Raw genomic sequence first — 7,006 nt, forward strand, 5'->3', positions numbered from 1 at the left:
TTGCTATGAACAGTGGAAAAATTAGTACTAATTTGCTGCTAAAAAACTATTTTTCAACACTTTGGCCCTCCTCAACCTGTTTTAGTAGCACTTTGCCTCCCTTATAGATATTTTCTGGCTCCGCCACTGGTTCGTACTCGTACCACACCATGCGAAGGTTATGGGCAAGGTGGTTGAGCTTGATGCCACAGAGTTGGAGGTTATTGCTTTGGCGACGCCGAAGGCCGTTCACGCGAAGAGGAGATGTGCCTGGTGACGAGAAGTCTTAGACCATCGGTGAGTTTTGCTTCCTATCAGTTCAGCAGTGTCTGTACATGTTCAAAATTGTTGGCTATAAATACTTGAATTATCTCCAATCATGTACTTTAGTTTCTACCATCTCCCATATTTACATGTTTTGTCACTTAACAAAATTTTACATAACTATTTTGTGTATGCATGCAAAATTCTGGTTTACAAACTTAATGCAGAATTATGAACAAAATTATCATTCAGTATTAAGAATTTACATTTATCATAATAAATGGAAAACTCATAGGTATTTCAATCTAGAAATTACAATGCATGTTCAGGGAAGATGACGAGCTTCTAATTAGCGGTAACTTTATTCTGTTGAAACCGAAAGATATGGATGAGCCATGATAATGAGTGTTAGGGGGTTGGACGGCACGATGTAAAAAGATATCATTTTTACTAAATAACTTCATTTTCTACAGAAACTTCCTTGCACTAAACTTAACATATTGGCTTCTCCAGATGTACATAAGCTATTAGCTCTTAGCTCTATTTAATTCGACTCATATATACGAAAGTCCTCTTTTGATCCCGAGTTCACAAGCTCCCTGATGAACAGTAAAATCCAAAAAAATAGTTAAAGAATTCAAAAAATTCTGGATTTAAACATCGATGAAAATTTTAACTTCCTGCAAATTTTGATGATGAAATAACATCGGTGGAGGTCTAGACAAAAAGAAAAAAAATCGATGCTCCAAAATGCTTCCGAGAACGAATCTTTTGGAGCGTCGATATTTTTCCCAGACCTACACGAATGTCATGTCATCAAAAACATTTGCAAGAAGTAAAAACTTTCATAAATGTTTATAAAAAATTAGTTTTTTTATTTGTTTACCATGTTTTCGGATTTTACTGTTCATCAAGGAGCATGTAAGCTCGGGTTCAAATACTCCACGTCCTCATATTTATTCCTATTCTCCTTTTGTCATTTTTTACATCTAGGCATATAGTGTTTTGCTGTGTCTCAAAGTTTTACCTTTTTAAAAGTGATATGTGTTTATATTTTGTGGATGTTTTTGTTGCTGGTATATATTCTCAAGTGATAATCATCATATCTTGTCAATCTCTATGTTATGAGAAGTATAAAAATATAATCGGCTATAAATTTGATGGTATGCTACCTTGGCCAATATACTGCATCATGTGAATGTTTCCCGTTCTCAAAAGTGCACTATATCTGGCCTCTCTGGCCATGAAGGCTGCAAGGTTGCACCTTGGAGCTCAAAATTTGGTGTCTTCGCATTGAAGGATCCAATCCATCGACTTTGGAGTTTGAACATGTCACTTGTGATGGGGAGAGGAAGAGATGACTTGCATACACTGGACAATGAGTGTGTTAGCAGCGTGGTGGCTCGGGACTGTACAAGTTGTAGTAGCCCCTTCCCTTATACATGTTTTGTTTTGATTGGAAGCACCTTATAATTTAGCTAATATATGGATTTCATTTACATCGTCTGTCCAAGTATGCGAGGCCCACGAGATGGGCATTAATCACTTCTCTTTTTTCTCAGTATTTTGCTAGGGGACCTATGTATATGGAAGGAGTTAGTATCATGTAAATCGTATCACCAATTTAAGGATCCTCATGTTTTCTTACTTTTCAACACTTATTTGCGATTTTGTTCACATGTTTTCAATTTCATTATGTAGAATAAAAATAATATTTTTGTTGTATTTTTTGTCCATGTAGAGGATACAAGACATCATATTTAGTAATTAATTAATGAAATAATGAATTAACTTACGTATGTGTATGTTTATGCCTCGCTCTTTGTCCCTCCCAGCAAGAGGGCGACGATAAGGACGGTTGTCTTCGGGTGTCCCCCAACGTGGTTGACGGGTTGGCGGTGTGAGGAAATGTGTGACTATGGAGGGAGCTCAATAATTGGGCTACAATGACAGGAAAAAAAAGATGTTATGGGAAGAGAGTGGTTGATTACAAATCAAGGGTTAGCTATGTTGCAGCGACTGTCCACACAGCTGAATTTTGGAGAGCCTATCGGCCGTCCGTTTGATGTTCAAACATGCCCAAATATACAAGGAAGAAATGTCCAAACATGCCCAAATATATAAGGGAGAAATGAGCTTTGACCTTAAAGACAACTTTAGTCATTTGTTTAATTTATTTATATGCACTTTATTGTAGCCCATAGCAACGCATGGGCGGTCTACTAGTGTATTTAAATTCCAAGGATTAAATAGCTGAAAATGTAGATCCAACTGAGGGCCACCAAGAAGGAAAACCAGGGGACCTTCGGAGTGACCCTCCACGTTGTGGATCCATGATGGATTGGCTACTTCCATGGCTGGGAGCTACTAAGAGAAGAATATTACAGAAAGGGGAAAATGAAGGATACACACGGCAGGACCCATGAAACCACAGTCGTCCTGTACACTAAATAAGTAGTCTCAACATTGTCTTTTCTAGAAAGTGTGGACAATGTTATAGCAAACTTTTTTTAAGTTGAAAGATGAGCCAACATTGGTCTAGATTAGTGCATGTTTCTTAACATAGCTAAATCAAATGATCATGCAATCAAATACCTAACACTATAGTTTTATTGCATATATATAGTATATATATAAATGCACACTAACTTCATCTACCAAATTCAAAAAACCAGTTACATTAAAAAGATCACTAGAATTATTAATAATATGTCAAGCTTGCAGAGTGTTCGAAAATTTACCCATGCCTCCACACAAAAATGAGAACTATTAGATATGACTTTAAAGAATACAATGCAACGTCATAAAAATGAATGAAAAATGATACAAATATAATTAGTAGAACAGATGTGATCAGAAAAAATACAGGTAGATCGGCATGCATAATTGGCAAGTAAATTGTAAATGGTTAACGTATATATTTAAGTATCAATAAGAATCAAAGACAATGAAGACAAAACTATATAATAGGAGTCTTATATTTGTAAATCTTATCATATTTGATTCTTCTTTAGACAAAAAAAGTTATGTTCTTATTATTAAATTTTATAAAACCTAGCCCGCGCATCGAGCGGGCCACGTTGCTAGTTACATAAATAAAACAAAAGCAAAAGAAGCCACATGGTGCACCCACATACACTAAAATATCTACACTATTAAATAATCTATCTATATATATCTATCTATCTATACCTACACTATTAAATAATCTATCTATATCTACACTATTAAATAAGATATCAAGAGGTGTGTACCAGCTAAACAAAAGCAAAGGGGTGTTGCCTAAGAGCATCTCCAACGGGCGGGCAAGAAAAAACACAGTTTTTGCACGCGCGAGCCCTGTTGGCGCACTCAAGAAGGCGCGCGCGAAAGTACGGCGTGCTAAAAAAAATTTGCGCGCGCGAAACAGCGGCAATGCGCGCGACAATTTTGGTGCGCGGCGTCCAGCGCGCTACACAAAACCCGCGCGCGGGCGCCCGCCAACCGCCGTCTCCATCGCCTCTCTCTTCCCGCCGCGACATTCTTCCTCGCCTCTGTCAGTGCCCTGCCGCCGCCACACCCTTCTTCTACACCTCCAGCACACCGCAGCCGCCGCCGCGCCTCCCCCCTCCCCCCGCCGTTGCCATGCCCTCGCGCCCCTGGAGCAGCTCAAGCTTCTGCGGCGTCCACCTCCGCCCCTTCGGCGTGTATTACACGAAGATCCACTATGGTGATACACGCCTTGGGGCCGGGACGTTCGAGACCGCCCATGAGGCCGCCCGCGCGTACGACACGGCGACGTAGTGCCTCGGGAGGCCACATGCGCAGATGAACTTCTTAGACGTGCTGATGCGCGAGCGGGCGTAGGAACTCGCACCTCCCACGAGATTCATCACCGACGAGGATCGCCACGTCCAGCGGAGGCGGGAGCGCCGCTTCCTCATCGTCGAGGCAGATGAGCACGCCATGGCGGTATGGCCCGAGCGCTTCCCGCAGGACGCCGTCGCCGAGACCAAGTTCTGGGAGCGCAGGAGGGCCAACCGAGCCACGCATCAGGTGGACAAGCATGCGCGGAAGGCCGAGACGGAAGCCCGGCGCAAGCTTGAACCTGTGTCGACCTGGGACGAGGATGATCCTCGATAGGCCGACCCGTTTACATCGTCGGACTACACCATCATGGAGGACGAGTAGTAGTCTAGTTTTATTTGCCATCGTTATCTAGTTTTATTTGCATTGTATGAACTATTTTGTGGTGTGGCGTATGAATTTTATGTGTTGTTGCTATAAATTTGAACTAGTTTTTATGCTATGAATTTGAACTATCTTTGCATCGTATGGAAACTGTGTGCGCGCCTGGATTTTGCAGCGCCTGCTGTGCTACAGCAGTGCGCTAAAATTTGCAGCGCCTACTAAAGCAAACCACCCCCAACCCACCCACCCCGTGCGCGAAAACACTATTTCAGTGTTGTAAAAGATTTTTTGCGCGCCACGCAACCGCGCGTCTTTTGGAGATGCTCCGGTTTCTCCCATTGCTTGAATAGTAAGTCGACATGCCCATTGTCCACTAGCTTTACCCTTTTTTACCAGTTGTTTTCTAGTCTATTCTTTTATTCAGCTAGTTTATGTTAAAATACTTGATAAATTAAAAAAAATCAGGGATATCACACATGTTTTTTATGACAGAAATTTTTGTTAACTAAAAATATTAACTAATTTCAAATAAGTTTCGCTAATCAAAATATTCGCAATTTTAAAATCATTTTTGAATTGGAAACACATTTGTGATTTAAAAAAATGTTCATGAATCGAAAAAATGTTAGTGATATCTAATAATACAAAAATGATTCGTCAATTCAAAAAAATGTACATGAATTTGAATGTGATTTTAAAAAATATCCACAAAAATGTAACATCTTCACAATTTTGAAAAATGTTCACAATTCCTAAATGATATATAAAAGTTGAATTGGATACATTCCTGAATTAAAAAAATGATGTGAGAAATAAAATAATTATATTTTCAAAATATTCATGAAATTTTGAAATGTTTAATATTTCAAAAAATTTGATTGAATTTTAAAAATCACAAAATAAAATATGTGCATGAATTGAAAAATGTTAGCAAATTACAAGATATTAATGAATTTAAAAAGTGAAAACAAAAATTAAAAATAAGAAATAAGAAAAGAAAAGAAAATACCAGAAAGAAAAGGAAAGAAAATACAAAAAAAGAAAAGAAAATGAAGTCAACAAAAAACAAGTGGAAACACACAGCAAAACAAAGAAAACTGGCCCGACCCAATACCATGTGTGTGCTTGGAGAAAGCCATCGTTTGGTGTCTAACCAGCGACTTAGGTGGACAATAGGATGTGTCTTATTCTTCAGTGCACGAGATATAAAAGGACAGATCATCTGTAATGGATAGATATTGTTAGAGTTATATTTAGTGATGTGTTTTGGCCTTTTGCATTCTAGCCTTTTAGCATCCTCGTGTAGCCTTTTGGCATCCTCATGTATGTGTATATATGTTGGCATTGGCCTCCTAATAATACAAGTTGCTCTTCTCTCGACATGGTATTAGAGCTCTAGGCTTTTTTTTTCGATCCAATCTCCTATCAGCCTGTTCTGCTTCTCTGCTCCCACGGGCGTCCACACATCGATCCATTGTTGCCTGTTGGATCCAATCGAGACTTGGAGTCGTTCCTACTCCTCTCCGTGAATCCATTTCCTTTGCTCCGCCGCCGATCCATTTTGCCAGATCGCGCCGGTGCTCCTGGTGCCGGTCGCCGTCTCGTCTGCACCCTGCCGCTCGAGGTCTGGCATCCCCCGCCGGCCTTCCGCTCTTCCAGGTCAGGACGCCGCCGCCGCGGCCACGTCTCGGGCTGGTGCTCGAGGTCCGGCCGCCACCGCCGCGTCTCTGGCTGGCACTCGGGTCCGGCCGCCGCCGCCGCGTCTCAGACTGGCGCTCGTCCTCTTCCAAGGTTGCTGCCGGCCGTGGGCCTCGTCCCCGTCCGCGCCGCTGTCGCCGGCCTCGTCCGCGCCACTGCTGCTTTCTGCGGCTGACGGCCGCCGGCCTCGTCCGCGCTGCTGCTACCTTCTGCGGCGCTACCGGTCGTCGGCCCATCTGCGCCGCTGCTACCGGCTGCCGGCCCCGTCCTACGCGACGCTGCTGTCTTCCGCGGCTACCCGCGGGACGCTCGCGTGGTTACATCAGTGGATGCTGCCGTTTCTGGTCCGGGTGTCTACTGCTCTAGATGGTGACTCTGTCTAATCGATTTGGTCCTGGTTCGGCTGGCTTTTCGTCTGATTGATCTGCTGCTGGTTCTGGCCGATCTCACCTTGGCTAGTTGAGTCTTTGTGACAGAAAAGGAGCATCATGTCTTTGGCGTCATCTGGATATGTTGTCATCCCGCACTGCCCGGTGATATTCGATGGGGCTAACTATGTTGAGTTCGTTGCCTTTATGCGTATTCACATGCGTGGCATTCGTCTGTGGGGTGTTCTTTCCGGTGAGGTCCCCTGTCCTGCGTGCCCAATGCCTCCTGTGGCTCCTACCCCACCACCGACGCCACCGGCTATTGACGCAGATGCTTCTGATGCTGATAGGGCTGCAGCCACAGTTGCTGCTGATGATGCAGCTGCCGCTTATGACCAGGAGGTCTTGGATTATTCAAATGCTCTTTCTATTTATCATGATGATTTGGTTGCTTACACTCAGTGGTGTGATGATGATGCTCGTGCTGCGACTGTTCTCACTTCTAGTGTTTTGCCTCGGTTTGCTTC

Source organism: Triticum dicoccoides, chromosome 6A (assembly GCF_002162155.2).
Source record: "Triticum dicoccoides isolate Atlit2015 ecotype Zavitan chromosome 6A, WEW_v2.0, whole genome shotgun sequence".
Classification (NCBI taxonomy): Eukaryota; Viridiplantae; Streptophyta; class Magnoliopsida; order Poales; family Poaceae; genus Triticum; species Triticum dicoccoides.